At 41.9% G+C, this 25,409-nt stretch overlaps 1 pseudogene; it reads right to left on the bottom strand.

Moving 5' to 3' along the window:
• LOC123441392 overlaps positions 1–17,727 on the bottom strand; it is a 44,255-nt pseudogene extending 26,528 nt beyond the window's left edge.
• Between the last annotated feature and the right edge of the window lie 7,682 nt (positions 17,728–25,409).

Raw genomic sequence — 25,409 nt, 5'->3', positions numbered from 1 at the left:
GCTAGTTGACCCTGTAATCGAAAAGCACTACAAATGAACTCTGAAAATGTTGAAAGTTGGCATGCTATCATCATTTCACCCACATAGCATGTGTTAAAAAGTTGAGAGGGCTACGACAAAAACTGGATGCACTTCGTGTACAAAACGGACAATCCCTCTCGAAGTAGCACGGTTTCGAACGAGAACTCATCTCTTACAAAGGGATTTCATTTTTTTGAACTTATTTGAACTCCATACTTTTTGGGTGTTCAAAATGCACCATTCTAAGGCACATCACAAAATTTCGACAATTTCTGACTTCATTTGGTATTCTTCGTGCATTTACTTATTGTTTTTGAGCTAGTTGACGCTGTAATCGAAAAGCACTACAAATGAACTCTGAAAATGTTGAAAGTTGGCATGCTATCATCATTTCACCCACATAGCATGTGTTAAAAAGTTGAGAGGGCTACCACAAAAACTGGATGCACTTCGTGTACAAAACGGACAATCTCTCTCGAAGTAGCACGGTTTCGAACGAGAACTCATCTCTTACAAAGGGATTTCATTTTTTTGAACTTATTTGAACTCCATAATTTTTTTGTGTTCAAAATGCACCATTCTAAGTCACATCACAAAATTTCAACAATTTCTGACTTCATTTGGTATTTTTCGTGCATTTACTTATTTGTTTTTGAGCTAGTTGACCCTGAAATTGAAAAGCACTACAAATGAACTCTGAAAATGTTGAATGTTGGCATGCTATCATCATTTCACCCACATAGCATGTGTTAAAAAGTTGAGAGGGCTACGACAAAAACTGGATGCACTTCGTGTACAAAACGGACAATCTCTCTCGAAGTAGCACGGTTTCGAACGAGAACTCATCTCTTACAAAGGGATTTCATTTTTTTGAACTTATTTGAACTCCATACTTTTTTTGTGTTGAAAATGCACCATTCTAAGGCACATCACAAAATTTCAACAATTTCTGACTTCATTTGGTATTCTTCGTGCATTTACTTATTGTTTTTGAGCTAGTTGACCCTGTAATCGAAAAGCACTACAAATGAACTCTGAAAATGTTGAAAGTTGGCATGCTATCATCATTTCACCCACATAGCATGTGTTAAAAAGTTGAGAGGGCTACGACAAAAACTGGATGCACTTCGTGTACAAAACGGACAATCCCTCTCGAAGTAGCACGGTTTCGAACGAGAACTCATCTCTTACAAAGGGATTTCATTTTTTTGAACTTATTTGAACTCCATACTTTTTTGTGTTCAAAATGCACCATTCTAAGTCACATCACAAAATTTCTACAATTTCTGACTTCATTTGGTATTCTTCGTGCATTTACTTATTTTTTTTTGAGCTAGTTGACCCTGAAATTGAAAAGCACTACAAATGAACTCTGAAAATGTTGAAAGTTGGCATGCTATCATCATTTCACCCACATAGCATGTGTTAAAAAGTTGAGAGGGCTACGACAAAAACTGGATGCACTTCGTGTACAAAACGGACAATCTCTCTCGAAGTAGCACGGTTTCGAACGAGAACTCATCTCTTACAAAGGGATTTCATTTTTTTGAACTTATTTGAACTCCATACTTTTTTTGTGTTGAAAATGCACCATTCTAAGGCACATCACAAAATTTCAACAATTTCTGACTTCATTTGGTATTCTTCGTGCATTTACTTATTGTTTTTGAGCTAGTTGACCCTGTAATCGAAAAGCACTACAAATGAACTCTGAAAATGTTGAAAGTTGGCATGCTATCATCATTTCACCCACATAGCATGTGTTAAAAAGTTGAGAGGGCTACGACAAAAACTGGATGCACTTCGTGTACAAAACGGACAATCCCTCTCGAAGTAGCACGGTTTCGAACGAGAACTCATCTCTTACAAAGGGATTTCATTTTTTTGAACTTATTTGAACTCCATACTTTTTGGGTGTTCAAAATGCACCATTCTAAGGCACATCACAAAATTTCTACAATTTCTGACTTCATTTGGTATTCTTCGTGCATTTACTTATTTTTTTTTGAGCTAGTTGACCCTGAAATTGAAAAGCACTACAAATGAACTCTGAAAATGTTGAAAGTTGGCATGCTATCATCATTTCACCCACATAGCATGTGTTAAAAAGTTGAGAGGGCTACGACAAAAACTGGATGCACTTCGTGTACAAAACGGACAATCTCTCTCGAAGTAGCACGGTTTCGAACGAGAACTCATCTCTTACAAAGGGATTTCATTTTTTTGAACTTATTTGAACTCCATACTTTTTTTGTGTTGAAAATGCACCATTCTAAGGCACATCACAAAATTTCAACAATTTCTGACTTCATTTGGTATTCTTCGTGCATTTACTTATTGTTTTTGAGCTAGTTGACCCTGTAATCGAAAAGCACTACAAATGAACTCTGAAAATGTTGAAAGTTGGCATGCTATCATCATTTCACCCACATAGCATGTGTTAAAAAGTTGAGAGGGCTACGACAAAAACTGGATGCACTCCGTGTACAAAACGGACAATCCCTCTCGAAGTAGCACGGTTTCGAACGAGAACTCATCTCTTACAAAGGGATTTCATTTTTTTGAACTTATTTGAACTCCATACTTTTTGGGTGTTCAAAATGCACCATTCTAAGGCACATCACAAAATTTCGACAATTTCTGACTTCATTTGGTATTCTTCGTGCATTTACTTATTTTTTTTTGAGCTAGTTGACCCTGAAATTGAAAAGCACTACAAATGAACTCTGAAAATGTTGAAAGTTGGCATGCTATCATCATTTCACCCACATAGCATGTGTTAAAAAGTTGAGAGGGCTACGACAAAAACTGGATGCACTTCGTGTACAAAACGGACAATCTCTCTCGAAGTAGCACGGTTTCGAACGAGAACTCATCTCTTACAAAGGGATTTCATTTTTTTGAACTTATTTGAACTCCATACTTTTTTTGTGTTGAAAATGCACCATTCTAAGGCACATCACAAAATTTCAACAATTTCTGACTTCATTTGGTATTCATCGTGCATTTACTTATTGTTTTTGAGCTAGTTGACCCTGTAATCGAAAAGCACTACAAATGAACTCTGAAAATGTTGAAAGTTGGCATGCTATCATAATTTCACCCACATAGCATGTGTTAAAAAGTTGAGAGGGCTACGACAAAAACTGGATGCATTTCTTGTACAAAACGGACAATCTCTCTCGAAGTAGCAGGGTTTCGAACACGAACTCAACTCTTACAAAGAGATTTCATTTTTTTGAACTTATTTGAACTCCATACTTTTTGGGTGTTCAAAATGCACCATTCTAAGGCACATCACAAAATTTTGACAATTTCTGACTTCATTTGGTATTCTTCGTGCATTTACTTATTTTTTTTGAGCTAGTTGACCCTGAAATTGAAAAGCACTACAAATGAACTCTGAAAATGTTGAAAGTTGGCATGCTATCATAATTTCACCCACATAGAATGTGTTAAAAAGTTGAGAGGGCTACGACAAAAACTGGATGCACTTCGTGTACAAAACGGACAATCTCTCTCGAAGTAGCACGGTTTCGAACGAGAACTCATCTCTTACAAAGGGATTTCATTTTTTTGAACTTATTTGAACTCCATACTTTTTTTGTGTTGAAAATGCACCATTCTAAGGCACATCACAAAATTTCGACAATTTCTGACTTCATTTGGTATTCTTCGTGCATTTACTTATTGTTTTTGAGCTAGTTGACGTTGTAATCGAAAAGCACTACAAATGAACTCTGAAAATGTTGAAAGTTGGCATGCTATCATCATTTCACCCACATAGCATGTGTTAAAAAGTTGAGAGGGCTACCACAAAAACTGGATGCACTTCGTGTACAAAACGGACAATCTCTCTCGAAGTAGCACGGTTTCGAACGAGAACTCATCTCTTACAAAGGGATTTCATTTTTTTGAACTTATTTGAACTCCATAATTTTTTTGTGTTCAAAATGCACCATTCTAAGTCACATCACAAAATTTCAACAATTTCTGACTTCATTTGGTATTTTTCGTGCATTTACTTATTTGTTTTTGAGCTAGTTGACCCTGAAATTGAAAAGCACTACAAATGAACTCTGAAAATGTTGAAAGTTGGCATGCTATCATCATTTCACCCACATAGAATGTGTTAAAAAGTTGAGAGGGCTACGACAAAAACTGGATGCACTTCGTGTACAAAACGGACAATCTCTCTCGAAGTAGCACGGTTTCGAACGAGAACTCATCTCTTACAAAGGGATTTCATTTTTTTGAACTTATTTGAACTCCATACTTTTTGGGTGTTCAAAATGCACCATTCTAAGGCACATCACAAAATTTCTACAATTTCTGACTTCATTTGGTATTCTTCGTGCATTTACTTATTTTTTTTTGAGCTAGTTGACCCTGAAATTGAAAAGCACTACAAATGAACTCTGAAAATGTTGAAAGTTGGCATGCTATCATCATTTCACCCACATAGCATGTGTTAAAAAGTTGAGAGGGATACGACAAAAACTGGATGCACTTCGTGTACAAAACGGACAATCTCTCTCGAAGTAGCACGGTTTCGAACGAGAACTCATCTCTTACAAAGGGATTTCATTTTTTTGAACTTATTTGAACTCCATACTTTTTTTGTGTTGAAAATGCACCATTCTAAGGCACATCACAAAATTCAACAATTTCTGACTTCATTTGGTATTCTTCGTGCATTTACTTATTGTTTTTGAGCTAGTTGACCCTGTAATCGAAAAGCACTACAAATGAACTCTGAAAATGTTGAAAGTTGGCATGCTATCATCATTTCACCCACATAGCATGTGTTAAAAAGTTGAGAGGGCTACGACAAAAACTGGATGCACTTCGTGTACAAAACGGACAATCCCTCTCGAAGTAGCACGGTTTCGAACGAGAACTCATCCCTTACAAAGGGATTTCATTTTTTTGAACTTATTTGAACTCCATACTTTTTGGGTGTTCAAAATGCACCATTCTAAGGCACATCACAAAATTTCGACAATTTCTGACTTCATTTGGTATTCTTCGTGCATTTACTTATTTTTTTTTGAGCTAGTTGACCCTGAAATTGAAAAGCACTACAAATGAACTCTGAAAATGTTGAAAGTTGGCATGCTATCATCATTTCACCCACATAGCATGTGTTAAAAAGTTGAGAGGGCTACGACAAAAACTGGATGCACTTCGTGTACAAAACGGACAATCTCTCTCGAAGTAGCACGGTTTCGAACGAGAACTCATCTCTTACAAAGGGATTTCATTTTTTTGAACTTATTTGAACTCCATACTTTTTTTGTGTTGAAAATGCACCATTCTAAGGCACATCACAAAATTTCAACAATTTCTGACTTCATTTGGTATTCTTCGTGCATTTACTTATTGTTTTTGAGCTAGTTGACCCTGTAATCGAAAAGCACTACAAATGAACTTTGAAAATGTTGAAAGTTGGCATGCTATCATAATTTCACCCACATAGCATGTGTTAAAAAGTTGAGAGGGCTACGACAAAAACTGGATGCATTTCTTGTACAAAACGGACAATCTCTCTCGAAGTAGCAGGGTTTCGAACACGAACTCAACTCTTACAAAGAGATTTCATTTTTTTGAACTTATTTGAACTCCATACTTTTTGGGTGTTCAAAATGCACCATTCTAAGGCACATCACAAAATTTTGACAATTTCTGACTTCATTTGGTATTCTTCGTGCATTTACTTATTTTTTTTAGCTAGTTGACCCTGAAATTGAAAAGCACTACAAATGAACTCTGAAAATGTTGAAAGTTGGCATGCTATCATCATTTCACCCACATAGAATGTGTTAAAAAGTTGAGAGGGCTACGACAAAAACTGGATGCACTTCGTGTACAAAACGGACAATCTCTCTCGAAGTAGCACGGTTTCGAACGAGAACTCATCTCTTACAAAGGGATTTCATTTTTTTGAACTTATTTGAACTCCATACTTTTTTTGTGTTCAAAATGCACCATTCTAAGGCACATCACAAAATTTCGACAATTTCTGACTTCATTTGGTATTCTTCGTGCATTTACTTATTTTTTTTGAGCTAGTTGACCCTGAAATTGAAAAGCACTACAAATGAACTCTGAAAATGTTGAAAGTTGGCATGCTATCATAATTTCACCCACATAGCATGTGTTAAAAAGTTGAGAGGGCTACGACAAAAACTGGATGCACTTCGTGTACAAAACGGACAATGTCTCTCGAAGTAGCACGGTTTCGAACGAGAACTCATCTCTTACAAAGGGATTTCATTTTTTTGAACTTATTTGAACTCCATACTTTTTTTGTGTTGAAAATGCACCATTCTAAGGCACATCACAAAATTTCAACAATTTCTGACTTCATTTGGTATTCTTCGTGCATTTACTTATTGTTTTTGAGCTAGTTGACCCTGTAATCGAAAAGCACTACAAATGAACTTTGAAAATGTTGAAAGTTGGCATGCTATCATCATTTCACCCACATAGCATGTGTTAAAAAGTCGAGAGGGCTACGACAAAAACTGGATGCACTTCGTGTACAAAACGGACAATCTCTCTCGAAGTAGCACGGTTTCGAACGAGAACTCATCTCTTACAAAGGGATTTCATTTTTTTGAACTTATTTGAACTCCATACTTTTTGGGTTTTCAAAATGCACCATTCTAAGGCACATCACAAAATTTCGACAATTTCTGACTTCATTTGGTATTCTTCGTGCATTTACTTATTTTTTTTGAGCTAGTTGACCCTGAAATTGAAAAGCACTACAAATGAACTCTGAAAATGTTGAAAGTTGGCATGCTATCATCATTTCACCCACATAGCATGTGTTAAAAAGTTGAGAGGGCTACGACAAAAACTGGATGCACTTCGTGTACAAAACGGACAATCTCTCTCGAAGTAGCACGGTTTCGAACGAGAACTCATCTCTTACAAAGGGATTTCATTTTTTTGAACTTATTTGAACTCCATACTTTTTTTGTGTTGAAAATGCACCATTCTAAGGCACATCACAAAATTTCAACAATTTCTGACTTCATTTGGTATTCTTCGTGCATTAACTTATTGTTTTTGAGCTAGTTGACCCTGTAATCGAAAAGCACTACAAATGAACTCTGAAAATGTTGAAAGTTGGCATGCTATCATCATTTCACCCACATAGCATGTGTTAAAAAGTTGAGAGGGCTACGACAAAAACTGGATGCACTTCGTGTACAAAACGGACAATCTCTCTCGAAGTAGGAGGGTTTCGAACGAGAACTCACCTCTTACAAAGGGATTTCATTTTTTTTAACTTATTTGAACTCCATAATTTTTTTGTGTTCAAAATGCACCATTCTAAGGCACATCACAAAATTTCAACAATTTCTGACTTCATTTGGTATTTTTCGTGCATTTACTTATTTGTTTTTGAGCTAGTTGACCCTGTAATTGAAAAGCACTACAAATGAACTCTGAAAATGTTGAAAGTTGGCATGCTATCATCATTTCACCCACATAGCATGTGTTAAAAAGTTGAGAGGGCTACGTCAAAAACTGGATGCACTTCGTGTACAAAACGGACAATCTCTCTCGAAGTAGGAGGGTTTCGAACGAGAACTCATCTCTTACAAAGGGATTTCATTTTTTTGAACTTATTTGAACTCCATACTTTTTGTGTGTTCAAAATGCACCATTCTAAGGCATATCACAAAATGTCAACAATTTCTGACTTCATTTGGTATTCTTCGTGCATTTACTTATTATTTTTTTGAGCTAGTTGACCCTGAAATTGAAAAGCACTACAAATGAACTCTGAAAATGTTGAAAGTTGGCATGCTATCATCATTTCACCCACATAGCATATGTTAAAAAGTTGAGAGGGCTACGACAAAAAACTGGATGCACTTCGTGTACAAAATGGACAATCTCTCTCGAAGTAGTAGGGTTTCGAACGAGAACTCATCTCTTACAAAGGGATTTCATTTTTTGAACTTATTTGAACTCCATACTTTTTGTGTGTTCAAAATGGACCATTCAAAGGCACATCACAAAATTTCAACAATTTCTGACTTCATTTGGTATTCTTCGTGCATTTACTTTTTTTTTTGAGCTAGTTGACCCTGAAATTGAAAAGCACTACAAATGAACTTTGAAAATGTTGAAAGTTGGCATGCTATCATCATTTCACCCACATAGCATGTGTTAAAAAGTTGAGAGGGCTACGACAAAAACTGGATGCACTTCGTGTACAAAACGGACAATCTCTCTCGAAGTAGCGGGGTTTCGAACGAGAACTCATCTCTTACAAAGGGATTTCATTTTTTTGAACTTATTTGAACTCCATACTTTTTGTGTGTTCAAAATGCACCATTCTAAGGCACATCACAAAATTTCAACAATTTCTGACTTCATTTGGTATTCTTCATGCATTTACGTGATTTTTCAACCGTCGATGATGGTCGCTACTCCTACTTCCCCTAGTGCATAACCAATATCTAGCACAAGGAGAAGAAGGAGAAGCGACCCCCACAAAAAAAGTGGTTCCGCGGCACGCCACATGGTTCCGCTGCACGCCACGTGGTTCCGCTGCACGCCACGTGGTTCCGCTGCACGCCACGTGGTTCCGCTGCACGCCACGTGGGACTAATGGTCTTTCATTTTTAAATGACTGTTTTAATCAAAAACAGATCTGTTACAAAAGGGATTTCATTTTTTGAAATTATTTGAACTGAAGACTTTTTGTATATATATGTGGTCGAAATGCATGATACCTTGAAGTTAGAAAGGGCTAAACCATTCAAAAGTAGCAAATGAAGTTAGAAAGGGCTAAACCATTCAAATTTGGAAACTATAATGGCACAAACAAAAACTAGACATATATAAATTGGTCCAAGAAGTACATGATACTAGTCCAAACAGTACATAATAATAGCTACCCTAGATATATATACAAGTGTTCGACGTTCAGAACACTACTCGTCTGAATCATCTAAATCAGAATGTCCACCTTCCTCGAGGTGACGCCGGCCATAGTGGATGACTCGAATCTTGCGGTACAACTCGTATGCAACGTATGCATCTTTTGCTGCATACTCAATGTTGATATCATCAAGTGGGCCCTTCTCCCAAAGTTTGTGTTGATACTTTGGGAAACTGGTCTTCATATCACCATATCCCTCGTCGATCAAGGCAACTGCCATATGAGCCATCGAAGTCCTGTCATGTTGAAGCCTGAATACCGTTTGGAGATCAACGAGGCAACCAGCTGGTATCTCAATACCGAAGCTGTGCCTCATCTTCAGCTTGTCGTTCCTTATGTCAACGGAAGCAAAAGTGATGCCGCTGCGAAGGAAGTCCATGAGTTCTGGACAATGCTTGTCACTCCTGCAAGAGAAACAAATTAAAATGGAACAAATGTTACATACTGCTGCAATAAGGAAACATATTTCACTACAACTAAAGAGAAACTTATCTTTAGGATTCAAATAGAACATATGCAATGGAACCTAGAGAGATCACTATAGCTATCGAATGGAACCTAGAGAGATCACTAGCTATATGCAATTTTCATGACTATGACATATCATATTGCTATCCAATGGAACCTAGAGAGATCACTAGCTATATTCAATTTTCATAACCTTGGATCAAAGAACACCGCATAAAATTGTATCACTACAACTATGATTTCAATGGAACATATTGAACAGATTTTTCAGATTGTGGAACACTATTCCAATCAGATTGTGTTCCCTTCAACTAATCAAAATTGTTTCACTACAACTATTTGAAGCGAACCAACTATGATTCCAATGGAACATATTAAACACTAGTTGATTCTAATACGATTTTTCAGATTATGGAACACTATTCCAATCAAATTGTGTTCCCCTTCAACTAATCAAAATTGTTTCATTACAACTATTTGAAGGGAACCAACTATGATTCCAATGGAACATATTAAACACTAGTTGATTCTAATACGATTTTTCAGATTATGGAACACTATTCCAATTACATTGTGTTCCCCTTGAACTAATCAAAATTGTTTCACTACAACTATTTGAAGGGAACCAACTATGATTGAAACAAATAAACTTACAATGTCATTATCTTGGATCAAAGAAAGCCTCAAAACTTACCTCGCCCATTGGAAGATCAAGACATGGCGTGCGAAGCATAGTTGGATGACGGCAACACCGCGTTGATCGGCCGTGTACTCCAGATCAAGCCCCAAGAACTTCTCATGATCCACTGCGTTGTCAAACCATTTTTCCTTCAACTGTTGAAGAAAAAACGGCACCTCCCAGCTCAGGTTCGTGTACACGACATCGAGCTTGGTCGTGCCATGTGCGAGCACCTCATGAAAGCTAGTTGGCATGGTGGAAGAAGATAAGGGAAGAAGAGAGGAGAAGAACAGAGAAGGAGAGGGAGAGAGAAGAAGAAACAGAGAAATGGCGACTGTACGCTTCGGTTCGTGCTTTTCATCGCCCGAAACGATGCGGGATGCAAACCGTTTGGGTCTTTAGTCCCGGGTTGAGCCACCAACCGGGACTAAAAAGGTATACCAACGGTTGCCACCACTACGGCAGGCCACGTGTTAGTCCTTTAGTCCGGGGTTGAGCCACAACCGGGACTAAAGGGGGATACGAACGGTTGCCACCACCACCGCCCGCCGCGTAGCCCTTTAGTCCCGGTTTGGGACACGAACCGGGACTAAAGGCTCCTTACGGGCCGGGACTAAAGCCTCGAGGGAGGCATTGAGAATTGGGGCGACGTGGCAGGGCCTTTAGTCCCGGCCCAGAGGCAGGCCGGGACTAAATGGTCCCGGCCAAAGGCCCGTTTTCCACTAGTGGAAGCATACTCCTGGTCCATATAACCATGAGTATCTTTGCCACTATCATTAAGATGATCATTAGGTAGATGATAATCATCCAGAGCTACTTGTGACTGTTTAATATCCTCATGTGGACTAAATTTTCACATAGTAAATTCAGACCCCCCATATCAGATATCTCCTTATCATTCATAGGTCGAACCGCCGCTAAGTTTCGTATAATATCCAAAGCCCTATCAACTTCTAAGTCTAATAGGTCATTGATAGATTTTGAAACTTGTTTGCTAGTCTCACCCAAAGTCACCCCCATTGCCGCAGCATTATCTAAAATCTCTTGCGGTGTAAAATAAAGAATTGAATGTTCTGTATTAAAATTCATACCTGTTGAATTCTGAACCTCCTTCATTTTAGCAGCTCGCATAGCCCGTCCAATCTGTAGGTCATCCGCGTCAGGCTGGGACTGTACCCATAGACTAGCTCGTCTATCCGGACCCATCGGATTGGGAACACCTCCGAAAGCTATGACTTCATCAACCGAGATCGGTACAGACTGCGGTGAATCAGCAACGTACCCGTAGACTAGCTCGTCTATCCGGACCCATCGGATTGGGAACACCTTCGAAAGCTATGACTTCATCAACCGAGATCGGTACAGACTGCGGTGAATCAGCAACAGGAGCAAACTCCGTACCCACCTTGGGTATAAAAGCTGGTCCATCCATGGAGACGACAACATCCTCAAAATTGTTCTCCGGTATGGCGGTGCAGAGGATCGAACCCAGCTCGGCACCACGACCCGTCACAAGCTTCCGCTACTGCCGCTGGGTCATACTCAGTAGAACCATCCCTTGGTCTACTAGAATCGCTGACATCAGTAGCCGTAGCACCCTCATGCATGGGCTGTGTGGCAGCGCCTGCATGCATATGCATGGCCTGGGCAGCAACAGTGCCCTCATGCACATACGTAACCTGGGGCGCTTCGACAGCATGCAAAGGCTGGCTAGTGTATACGCAGGAGCCGATCCCAGCAGCCGTTCCTCCACCCATGCAAGTGTTGTTGCTATCTGGCTGTACTTCCACTGGTACATCTAACACTGTAGAGCGAGGAGACATAGCACCATCAGCCTGCTTACTGACGACACTGGACACGGCCGGTATATCAAGCACAGACTCGAGCATACCATACTGATTACTCGCTGCCTTTGCTCCGGCCAAATACTCCTCCACAGACAGTGGTTGCAACGTAGACTGAGACTTGCACAATTCCTTTGTTGCTCCGGGATTCTTTCCCAAAAAGCGCGGCAAACTAGACCGTAATAGTGTGTCATTGCACGCCGCCCGAGACCCAATTTTTGCCGGTGCGGACGCGGGTTAAAAAGAGCCAAATCGCAGATCCTGGTATATTGCAGAAACCAATTTGCTTGGGCCAGTACCTGCGCTATGATTAGGCTGATTTTGCTGCGTAGTAGTAGTCTGCTTAGGGAAGCCATTCGGACCTGTGTCCTTTGACCCCTCTGCATTATCTTTCGAACCACCCGCATCATCGCCATCTGTCATGTGAGTATCTTTATCTGTGTCAGGTATATCAGACAGTGTAGGGCTCTCAATTTCCAGCTGGAGAGTGTACCACATCCCCTCAAAGGTCCAAATAACCTCATCTGGAACTAGTTCAATATCAAGAACACTAACCAACATCCTCGCAACGCCTTTTGCTCTAGTGTAGACCATGTCCACCTCCTCAGTTTTACCAATAAGCGATCCCAAACTCCTTGTAACCTGAAAATCATTAGTAGCTCTAGAAGGAGCTCCTGCAAAGTGTACCCAAATCTGGGGTAAAGGTCTCCCCTTAGGCTCTTCACATTTCCAGGCATCAAACTCAAGCACAATACTCGTGCTAGCAACCCGGCACATTCCGAACTTAAGCAGCCGGGCTAGATCCTCCTTGATAGGGAAAACAACCTTGAAAACATTATCCGCTATCAAAACCGGTTCCCATCTGAAGGTTGAGGAGACTAGCTCCTTAAGTTGCTGCACTATCTGCTCCACAGTCAGCACCCCCCGAGTCACCGTCATCGTACCCGTGAAGCCAGCATCAGGAGCATGAATAGTTGCCGTAGCAGCCGGTGACTCAAAAAACATCAAATCTTGACTAGAAACACCATAGATGGTCACGACTGGCAAAGGCCCAATTGTAAGAGGACACTTAGCAGCACCATGCGTAGGCTTCAAGCAATACACGCATAGCTCGGCCTTACACTCCGAGACAAAATGCTCTGTCTCACTGCAACGATAGCACATCATTTTCTCTTTCTTACGTGCCCACTTAGAAGGTCTCTCTGCCCCGTCTCCCTTGGCACTCACCAAGCTCTGATCAGCTATAGATGAATCAGCCACTTCCTTAACTGTTTCCGTCATAGTCACCACGGTAGAATCATTAAGATCTGCGGGCTGCTCAGGAGTAAGAACAGGAGGCCTAGGCTTCCTCCCGCCCCCTCTGCCAATCCAATTCTGCCTAAAGCCTCCTCTCTTCGGATGCGAAGGTCCAGAAGGCCCCGGAACAAACTGCCCCGGAGGTGCATTAAAACCATTACCAGTAGCCCCATTGTTTTGCCAAGCATACCCTCGACCGCCTTTAGAGGACGAACCCCCACGATGTTGCCCATCGCCATATCCGTTAAAACCGTCATCGCCCCAGCGGCCGCGATGTTGAGTAGGGTTTGCCTGAGGCGTCTCCTTCGCCTGCCCGGCAACACCACTGGGCGGCCTCCCGGCGTGTGCAGGAGCATGGAACTTCCCCGCCTGCGCGGAGGCCGTCGTCGTAGCCTTAGCCACGGGTGGGTTCCCCTGCCCCAACTGCTGCCCTGACTGCCGATGGAGTGCCGGTTGCTTGGAGCCCCGACCCGCCATAGCAAGCAAAGCAGAACCAGTAGGAGGCGGCACCCTGATCGCTCTCCCTGGTCCCAGCCGTGGAAAGTCAGTTGTTGGTCTACGAACCCTAGCTTCTGGTGGCTGCGAACATGGGACTTGTCGTACGTGGAAATTTGACGCTGAAACTCCGCAGAGATTGATCGCGGTCGAGGCGATCGGGTCTGATACGTCCTGGGCCTTATACCCAGTCATAGAGGAGTCCAGGTCGAATTGGGGTTGCAAAGACAGTATGTCCTGGGCCATATACCCAGCTTTTGGCCATTGAGAGCCCCTCGAATTCGGTAGCGCATCAGGCCCAGCTGCCGTCACCGCAACATTCAAAAAGTTGGCCCTGTAGTCACGCACGGACTCCGCGCTCGTCGCCCTGGAATCACGCTCGGACTCCGTGATCGTCGCCGACCCTGACGGCCGAAGGCCACTGGACGCCTGCTGTTTGTTCTTCGTACACTTGATCCAACAATCCGGCTTGAAGAAATCAGATAAGGAAATATGATGACGAATTACCTTTGGAATCGGCCCAATCCAAGGCTTCCGAGGAGGTGCCTCCATCTTCTTCCTTGCAAGGATAGGGTCGCGTCGCACCTTGCACTCCTGGAGCATCGCCATGGACGGGGAAGGGGTAGACGGGGATGGAACTGCCGGCGTCAACACCTCCGCCAGCATGTCATCATGCTCATCATCCATCTCGTCATCCTGCTCGGCAAGAACCCAAAACCGTCCACCGAAACGAACAGGAGGCGAAAGATTACTTACCGATTCCTTGATAGGAGCCCCTATCTCCGGTTGCTTCTGCACTAACAAACGGAACCCATCTATCTCAAGGATCTGTCCTGCCCTGGGGAATTCATCTTTTTGCAGATACCGACCCGCCAGAATGTCTCCCTCTTCATCTCTAATGGTAGTCCACAAAGACGGTAGGTGAAGAATGATGAATCCCTTTTGGTCTCCCAGAAAATATGAGGACGAAGCCAGGAAAACAACCTCCCACCGGCGATGAGCGCTATCGGTCCGAGCCCCCCCCCCCCCCCCCCGGATCTGACCAAACCCGCCGTCGGCAGAGCAACTGTCATCCTCACCGCTAGCAGCAGTCACCCAAGGATAAATCTCCTGGATCTCATCGTCGGATGTAATACCCCAGTCTCCAACAGCCGGGGCGCCGATCGCCTCGCTAGTCGCCTCGCCAGTCGCCTCCCTCATCTCAAGAGTTCCTTGGTTGTTATGGTGTAGGTATTCCAGTGCGTCCGCCACATCCAACACGATGTTGATCCTTTCAGACAGTGTAATGACGTTCAAATATGAAGAGCCTCTGTAGTCTCGATTCGAGTATAGAAGTTTACGCAAGTCCCCTCGTGGCATGAGCTCATAGACCAATGCCTTGAAATCATTACCATTAGAATCGATGCTTGAGCACGCAGTTAGGATAGGGACCAGATTACGGTGACGCACATTTCTCAACACATTACATTCTGCAATGAAGCTCTTTTGTGCCCCTGTTATCCCTAGGTTGAAGATTTTTACGGCAACCTCATATTCATCTTCGACTAGTTTTCCTTGATATACAGAACCGTAACTCCCTCTGCCAATTAGCTTGGATGTTGAGAATCCCTCTGTTGCTCTAGCTAGATCACTGAAAGAAACTTTGGGGAATTTTGTAGCAAATGATGGTAGAGATGAAGATTTGGTCTTGTGCTTTCCTCTCCAGCGCAATACGCCAAATATGACCATAGCAAGTGACACCAAACTAGCTATTGGGATGACTACTTCGAGCACTAAAGATTCCTTGTGGCTAGTTGAATGTGAAGGAACAACAGAACATGCTGGCATATGTAACTCCAATACCCCACCACAAAGTCCTTGATTTCCTTCAATCCGCACGGCAGTTGCATTATTGAAGATCCCTTTTGTTGGAACCTCACCATGAAGACGGTTGAACGACAAATCTAGTTCCTCAAGAAGTTGTAGGTTGCCAAGAGATGGTGGTATTAAACCAGATAAGTTATTGGTAGAAAAATTCGAAAGAATAAGGCTCCTTATGTTGCCTAATGAAGCGGGAATTCTTCCACTGAAAATATTTGAGTCAAATTCAATGGCTTCTAAACTTTCACAATCACCCAAAGTGTTTGGAATATCTCGGGATAGTTTATTTGATGAAAGGAAAAAATATTGGAGTTGTTTGGCATTTCCAATGTTGTTAGGAAGATCTCCATCAAGGTTGTTGAAAGATAGATCAATTAGAAATATTGTTGGGATTCTAAAGATTTCCATTGGAACCCTGCCATGAAGACTATTCTTGGCAATGCTCAAATATTGAAGCATCGGGAAGTTTCCAAAGCTTGATGGTATCTGGCCAGTGAACCGGTTCACCGGTAGAAAAAGCACTCCCAATTGAGAAAGGTTTGACAAGGATGATGGGATGACACCTGTAAAGTTGTTTGTGTCTAAAACTAAATGCTGCAATGTATGTTGAGTTCCAATCCACTCTGGAACTACACCTGTAAAGTGATTTTCCGACAATGCTATAGCATCTAGGCTGCCAAGGTTTGCTATGCCGGAAGGAAAATCTCCTGATAGGTTATTATCAGCTAAGTATAGATATTGCATTTGATTGGAAAGGTTACCTAATGAACTCGGTATAGGCCCTGATAGACGATTTGAACTCATGGCCAATATTTGTAGTTTCGTGCAGTTTCCTAAGCTGTCCAAAAAATTCCAATCTTCTCTGCTATGTGCATGGACTTGATTATGTTCAAGATTCAATGATGAGAGTTTGGTAAGTTTGCCTATCATGCTGGGCACCAATCCTGTGAAGTTGTTACTCCCTCCGGTCATTTTTACTTCGCATATTAGATTTAGGTCAAGTCAAACTTTACAAAGTTTGACCAAATATATATTAAAAAATATCAACATCTACAATACCAAATATACATATCATGAAACTACCTTTCGTAATGAATCTAACAATATTAATTTGACATTGTGAATGTTGATACATGTTTCTATAAATTTGATCAAAATAGAGATACTTTGACTTCGGACAAAGCTAATATACAGACTAAAAAGGACCGAAGGGAGTACCAGACAAATCAATTTTGTATAGATCGGAAGCATTAGTGACTGAACTAGGAATGTGCCCTAGAAAGAAGTTGGCAGCCATGTGAAGTATTTGGAGATTGGGTAGAAAGGTACATAAATATGATGGCACCTCTCCACATAGACCATTGCTACCAAGTTCAAGGCCGATGAGAGTAGAAAGATTCAAGATGGCTTGTGGAAAGCTGCCTGTTAACTGATTACCAGCCGCATATAGGTACTGCAAGCTGGACAACTCTGCAAACTCACTCGGGATATTTCCTCTAATGTAATTAGATGAGAAGGTAATGGCCGTTAGTGTTGTGATATTGGCAAGAGAAGTTGGGATGGTGCCAGTAAGGTTATTAACTGAAAGATGCAGCATGTGAAGTTGAGGAGGCAAATCAGCAGGAAATTGGCCAATTAGATTTGAGCAGTTTGAGAAACTCGGTATCCTTCCTTGCAGCGTGTTATTATTCAAGCCTAGGTATTGGAGGCGACGAAGATGACCGAGGGAGGGCGGGATCTCTCCTGCGAGTGTGTTTTCCATGAGGTATAGAGAATGCAGGAACGACGTTAGATTCCCAAGAGAAGGAGAGATGTGCCCTGCCAAACCTCGACTTGTAAGGTTTAGAGAAGCCACACGGCGTGCAACCTTCACCCTACACATGCATGACACCTTCCCAATCGCAAAAGTGAGTGCTACAATTCCAAAGGCTAGCTTGCTGCGGATCAAGATTGATTGCGTCCTTGAATCGAAGAAGTGATAGTCGGTCCGTCTCGTTTCCTTGCAAGGACAAGGAGCCGTAGACGGCCAGCACATGCTGTGCACTGAAAGTCACCAACGCCAAAAGCAGTAACTGTCCAACTGTAGCAACTTTCATGGCCGGGTATAGCTCTGTATCCATATATACTCTATACATGTATGTTGGCTAAGTCAGATCTTCGGTATTATCTATGTATGCATACACAAGGCAACGGGTAATTTTGAACTGTAAATAAAAGGAGTGGGCCGTTTTGGTGACCGGGCTCCATGGAGTCCTTTACTTTTCATAAATTCAAAATTCAAATTTTTTGGTTTAAAGAATATCTGAAAAAAATATGCAAGTATAGAAGGATGAAATGTATTTCTGTAAAATTCAGAATGAGATACCTTGAAATGTGAACTGTACAAAAAAAATCATGAGTTTTGAAGATGAATCCGTTGTGCTGAAAAGCCCCGACATGTACTGTTTTTGCACAACCCTCATATCGATGTATTTTATCCTAAATATTTACACACATATACATTATGCCTCCATGTATATCTGTATTTCGAGATGTATAGCGGGGCAAAAGACTATTTCGAGATGTATATCTGTATTTAAAAAAAAAAATTGAAACGTAAAAATATGAATTTGGATGGATTTTGAATTTTGCAAACGGAAGCCTTCATGGAACTCGGTCTCCAAAAGCAATTTTCGGAATAAAAAGTAGCTTTCTATATATTGCCAGCTACTATATTAATTAGTTCATAGATTGTGTTGTAGTATGAATTATGTACGTACATGAGGTTTCTTCTTTTTCTTCTTCTTCTTCCCTGTCCGGAACAAGAGCTACAGCTGCTGCAGGGCAGAACGGAGACGCATCAAAGCATATGTGTGTACAGGTTTGCAGCTTGGAGTGTTTAATCCACGAGCATCGCTGCGGCCTTAATTTATACTCCTTCCATAAACTAATAGAAAAGCATTTAAATTATTAAAATAGTGATTTAAATATCTTAATATTAATTTACAGAGGGAGTAGGTGTGAAGTCGACATTAGTGACCTACTCGACTGTCCAGTCTACAGTCCACTCTCAAATGATGCACCAGCTAGATACAATGCACGGGTCAATTTGGTCATCGCCGTTTGCTGCACACGCGCGTACAATTCAAAGCTAGAATTCCGCATGAAGCCAGAAGCCCAAGAATGATCATGGAATAATACGCATGCTATGTATTTTCCGTGTATGCAGATACCTCCAACCCTACTGGACTGGAGTCCTACGCAGGCGGCCGCCCCCCATCGGCACAGTTACATAAGCCGTCGGCAAGTCGACGTATCTGGCCACGTCCGTCGACATAGAAACGTCGTTAGCATAAAGGCCTATGCCAACTGTGTCCGTACAGTTGTTGGTATAGATCCACGGTCGGCAAAATTTTATGCATGACGGCGACCCAATTTATACGTCTTCAACCTATCGGTAATTAATGAAATATTCGATGTCATGTTTGCCTATATTTACAATAATTTTATATAGTTTTGATGTATTTTATATGATTTATTTAGAACTAACCCGGAGTATCGTTGTTTTCAGCAGAATTATTATGTCGTTGTATTTGTGCAGAAAATAAAAGTTCTCTGAATCACCACAAACTTTTTAATAGTTTTTTTCTAAAGAAAATAAGCAATATTGGAAAGAAGAACCATCAGAGGGGATCCACCTGTGGGCCACAAGCAAACAGGGCGCCCCCTAGGCCACGTCGTGATGGCTCGTGGGGCTCACATGGCTCCGTTTGACGTGATTCCAAAGCTGAAAAATCCTATATATATATACCAGAAATTTCAGAAATAAAGAAAGAACTTCCGCTCCGCCGCCGCAACTCTCTGTATCGACGAAAAACCCATCTAGATCCTTTCCAATACCCTGTCGGAGAGGGAAAACATCTCCGGTAGCCATCTTCATTATCCCGACGGAGGCCATGACGAGGAGAGAGTATTTCACCCTCGAGGCCAAGGATATGAACCAATAGCTATATTTCACCCTCGGGACCAAGGATATGAACCAGTAGCTATATTTCACCCTTGGGGTCAAGGATATGAACCATTCGGAACTCAAGTTTTCACCCAGAGAGCCCAAGCCCCTCGTAGGGAAGAGGAGTTCCACGACGACGCCTCCAAGAAGGTATGCGACGCCCGAGAGTGTAGTCGCCAACGGCACCGACAAAGTCGGGTCTAGGCTTTCGCCTGGAACTCGCACATCCCTATAGAAGCCCGGAGATCTGGACATGGAGATCATCGGAGCCGTGCGTGCTACGCCTTGCGACCTCCTCCGTCAACCACCAAGCTCAGCCGTGCCTGCACTCCCAGCAGCACCTCAAGCTGTGAGTGAGATGCCAACGCACACGCCAGACAAACTGGACACCACCACGACCCGGGGTCGCCGTCCCTGCTTCCTCCGCCCGCCCTCGCAGCCCAGCAGATCCGTGGCGACTCTACTTCGAGCGACTCCACCCATCGTAACCACGGAGACTTCCAGCCCGCACCACCGCAGCCCGCGCCGCCCGGTGGCCGGATCTGGTCGTCGCAGCCCAGTCGCGCCCCACCGCCACATCGCTCGCACCAGCGCGCCGCCCTCGCCACCGCGTGCAGCAGCCACGCCCGCACGATGCCACGCCGTCGCACCCACCACCGCGCGACGTTCCGGCCCAGGGGAGCACGCCCGCGCAGTCCACACCCCCCCCCCCCCCCCCCCTTCGAGCAGGGAAGACGTCAGGGCCTCGCCGCCGCTGGCACCGGTCGGGCTTTGCCCGGTGGTGCCCTCTGGCGGCGACGAAGCAGGGAAGGAGGGGGAAGGGGAGGGGGCGCTCGACGCGATCTAGGTCGCCCTCCTGGTCGCCGCGCGGGGGCTACACATGAGGGGTGGGAGATGCATCGAGTGCATATGATTTGGAATAACAATAGTCCGACAGTTAAGACATCCCTTAGAAAAGAAGATTTAACAACAATTGAACATGATCTTGTGCTTTGACTTCCACTTCTCTTCTCTCGTGCATGATAAGCACATGAAAACAATGACAAATTATGTGAGAAAACTATTCTTTTCCAAATGCAAATGTTGTTGTATCTGTTAAATGTGTGTACTACCTAGGCTGCAAGTTGTATATATATAGGCACAAACTGATCAAAATAATGCGAATAAAAATGTAGATTAGCAATTCAGGGATTTCCACCTTTGTCTTATTTCTCACACACTCTAATTGGCATCCAGTGAGCTACTTCACTATATCAGGAAAACAAGTTAACATGAACAACCTTCCACAAGGCCAAGAAAAGTGAAAGATCCATATAGAGAACTAGGTGAAAGATCCATATAGAGAACTAGGATTGGCATCCAGAGAACTGGCGTTGCAGCGTGAATCTACAACGAATTTTTTGAACGCGGTAGACAAAAGTAATATAAATAACTTGTGCAGTACTGCAAGGTTATGTCTTTAGATAACTCTGCTATACATGATGGTTAGATTAGTGATTTTTTTTCCAAAATCGGTGAACTTTTTTAAAACCCGTGAAATCTTTTCAAATTCGATGAACTTTTTTTAACATCGGTGAACTTTTTTCAAGGTTAATGTATTTTTTTAAAATTTAAATGATTTTTTATTAAATTCGTTTGACTTTATAAAAAAAATTTGATCTTTAAAAAATCCATGAACTTTTTTTCTACTTTTTTTCATTTTTATGACTTTTTATTTTAATTTTAATTTTTCATTATTAAATCAACGGTTGACCAGTCAATTGATCAACCACGACCATATAAAACAGCAGACGCGCGAGCGAGCGAGCGATCTCGCAACATGGGCCGGCCCATTTGGCGTTCCATTGGGCGCCGGTTGGCTTCCGCGGCGCTGAATGCGCGAAATAGGAGCTCCCCGTATCTTGCCTGTAAGTGTAGCATTTTTGAATTTTTTATGGGCTTCTCATGGTTTTGTTTCCCTTTGGGCTTTTCATGGACTTAAAACCTGCAAACAGCTGGGCTTTAAACCTGCGATCAGCCTTCGCGCGGCACAACGAATCGAGCCCCCGAGCGGGAGCAGGAAGCGGGACACTGCGAGCGGAAAAATATGGGGTGACGTGGCCTCACCACAGGCCAGGAAAATCAGCTGGTGAGGGGCTCCTATTTAGATATACTGTACTGCTCCTGTAAGCTAAAACAGTGATCTAAATGCTCTTATACTAATTTACGGAGGGAGTAGAAGATAATTACCCAGTCATAGTGACCGCTCATCCGATACTTGGTACATAATTATTTGCATCTCTCATGTAGTTAAAGAAAACTGGTTCTGCTTGAAAATAGACAAGTTATTGCAAACATAAGTATGCTGAAATCTGAAAATTACAAAACAGTAAGACGCAGCAAAGATCCATCTTTGCATTAATAAGCAGGTTGGACTTTGTCCATGACGTGCTATCACCAAATATTCATTCAAGCCGCCAAGATCTTTCGCTACCATACCACATCGGTTATCACGAGCTGATTATGTATATAAACAGGGTTCTTGAAAGATAAGTATGCTGAAATCTGACAATACTGTTTGGTGATATCTTAATCTCATAGCAGTTAATCCAAATTGAGAAAACTGGGTTCAATTGAAATGCAGTCCACAACAATTACAATTTTTATTTGGATGTCATCTCGAAATCATGCACCAATATACTAATCATTAACCCTCCCTAGAATTGGAGGCCTCTCTTTCAATTGAGGTCATCAATTTGAAATTGGGTCATCGATTTTGACCGGATCAACAAATTTTCACTCAATTATTTTAATCCTCTATAACACTAAGCTTCTTATTTTTTTTAGCATCTCACAATCAATTGAGGTCACAATTGGGAGTTGGATAATCCAATTTTGATTAAGTCAACAATTTCACAATAAGTTCTCTCATTCGTTTTTAATACATTATGCTTCATAATTTTAAAGCTTCTCACGTCAATCCTTAATTTTGACTCCGTCAATCTTTTCTTGTGGCAATCAAATCTCTAACTTCGATAAGCTATCCCGTTTTAAAGTCCCTCATTCAACTCTTCAATTTAGATTGGATACATAATTGATTGGATAGTTCTCCCTCGCTTTCATGAAGGGGTGACAAAACAAAAGTGTCGCCCATGACACGTTTAGCACCAGCTTAACACACGTGTCCAACAAAAGTAAGTAAGTTTCTCAAGTTTTTATACTAATTAAAATACGTCCTCCAATCACACAGTAAAAAAAGTCCACCCAAACACCATAATATAAAAAAAGAAAATGATCATAAATTCCCCAACGATTCGCCACGAATTGGTCATGCCAAACATTTTTCCATAATTCACTTCCCTGATTTACAACGTTGACTCTTAATCTCTGATCATAAATTGACGCATCCATCTATAAACATGATTTCGTAAAGTCTATCCATAGAATAGCATATTTTATAAAAAAATGCACTTTCTTGTATCCCCGCACGCCAAACCAACTAATACGTAAATATTTTTCGCAGCTTCAAAAAAATTACATAAAACATATGCAACCCCAAGAATATAAGCTGCGCGGCAAAGCCCACACTGTCCTTCTAGTCAATGCCAATTCTAAAAGGACTAATCATATCAATTGATTGGATTATTGAAAACAGTTCTTGGCATCAACTTCACTTAACAATTCTTGGCGTCAACTTCGGCTAACAATTCTTGTCATGAATATTGGAAACAGTTCTTGGCACGAGCTAGTACCAATTTTAAAAGGACTAATCCTATCAACTGATTGGATTATTGGATAAAGTTATTGGCATGTTTAGGAACAAGGGACTACCAAGAAGTTTACCTCTGGGTTTCGTGGCTGGATGAACGCGGTGGAGGCGGGCATGACCCTGGAAGGTGGCGGACTGAGAGAGAGAGTACAACATTTTTTAGCAATGAGAGAGGAGAGCGAATAAAAGAAAAAAGATGGGCTTTATCATTTTGGGTTGGGCCTCGTGGCCTTTTGGGCTGAGCGCTTTGGCGGCATGGAAAGCAAATGCACATTTTTGGTTATTCTTGACGTGCCAGCTGGCATCCACGCCACCCGTAACTCGTTTCTTAAATAGTCCGGTTATGTTATTTGTGGCGTGCAAGTTATGTCGTATATGCACAATACTAATGGCATGATAAAAAGTAACATGCCACCAGTAACTTGTGTCGGGTCCGATTATTCGATCTCACATAATGGTGACGTGAATTTCAGACGACACACCATCAGTAACCTATTGCTGGTGACGTGCCAAATATGCCAACGTCATTACTATTTAAAATAAGGCGCCACCAATTAAAATTCTGGCTATCCATTTTTCTGCTAATGTTTGAGTGTTTGACGGCTTGCATAGGGCGTCCTGAGCATGTGCGAGTTCAACCCAACTACTCTCATAGCAATGCATGAAAAGTGAACATCCAACCAAGCGAGCGACGACGTGTTACAAAAAATATGTAGAAAATCAACTTATTAATTCAAAATTCCAAAATTTGTTTGAATTTTCAAAAATAAATTCGGTTTTAAATTTACATTATTTTTTAGAATTGCAAGAAAAAACATTTTTTAAACGTTTTGTATTTCATTTTTTTATTTCAAGAAATGGTCAAAATGTCAGATTTTTAATTTTGTTTTAAAAGAATCACATTTTGAAAAATAATAATAATGTTTTTAAAAATTCAAGTTTTCTAAAAAGTTCAAAAATCCAGAATTGGCTTAAGATTTTAAAACCTATTTTTAAAAATGCGTTCTCGCTTTCAAAAACTATCCATACATGTTTTTTTCACCATTCAAAGCAATTATTTGGAATTCGAAATTGTTCAACATCTCCGAAGAGGTGCTTGCTGTCAAATAAAGGCTCGGCTCAGCGCGTCTCAGCGCATACACCGCTACCAAATAACAGCAAATGCACGCGCGAAATCTAATTTGGCTCGCAGGAGCATTTGCCCCTGCATGCGAAAAATAATTTTTTAAATGTCAAAAAAGTCCCAACAAATTTTTTAGTCACATTCTAATGGTACCTGCAATCTTTTAGGAAAAAAGGCTAAATATTTCGGTATGGACAAAGTAACAAACTTGAATATCACATGTTACCCCGAAGTGTCACCCAAATTTGTTATTTTCACTGACGAAAAACTATTGCTCCGTCTCATATGAAAATCGTCAGGCATGCTTGTCACACTAACACGAACACTCACAAAAAGAATTAAAATTTCTAAAAAACATTTGATCACATTTCTTACGGTACCGTTCATCCGGTAGCAAATGCTCCAGGAGCCAAAACAGCCGTCCTAAATGCACGCACTCAACGTGTGTGCACTCGACATGCATGGTGGGACGAGGAGAATATAACAATGTTAAGAATGCTACTGCCAAACACACAGCACACCCGAGTAGTGCGGGCCGCGCCGATGCTTTTGACCTGGTCAACTCATTGGGTCGACCGTTGACCACCGAATGGATAGGGGCGCCTCGCTGGGTTGGGTTGGGTTGGGTTGGGCCGGAACCCACCCAGACCCGGGCCAGCCAGCCAGCGGAATGCAAAAAGTAGTAGTACTAAAAGGGAAAAAACGGCATAGGAACGGGGCCCCACCGGTCAGCGTGAGGGAGCGCCGCGACCGACATCCCGGAATCTTAATGCGCGCGGGGATTCGGGCAGGCCCGCACTAATTCCCCGGCGCACGCCAATTAAAACCGATTTCGGGGCCTTAACTCCGTGACAGCAGCTCCCTCCCTACCCCCGCCCCGGTCCCCGTCCCCGTCCCCGTCCCCTATCTCGTCGGATCG

Source organism: Hordeum vulgare, chromosome 3H (genome assembly GCF_904849725.1).
Source record: "Hordeum vulgare subsp. vulgare chromosome 3H, MorexV3_pseudomolecules_assembly, whole genome shotgun sequence".
Taxonomy (NCBI): domain Eukaryota; kingdom Viridiplantae; phylum Streptophyta; class Magnoliopsida; order Poales; family Poaceae; genus Hordeum; species Hordeum vulgare.
Note: the sequence above shows the minus strand (reverse complement) of the source record. Positions and strands in the feature narration are given on the sequence as shown.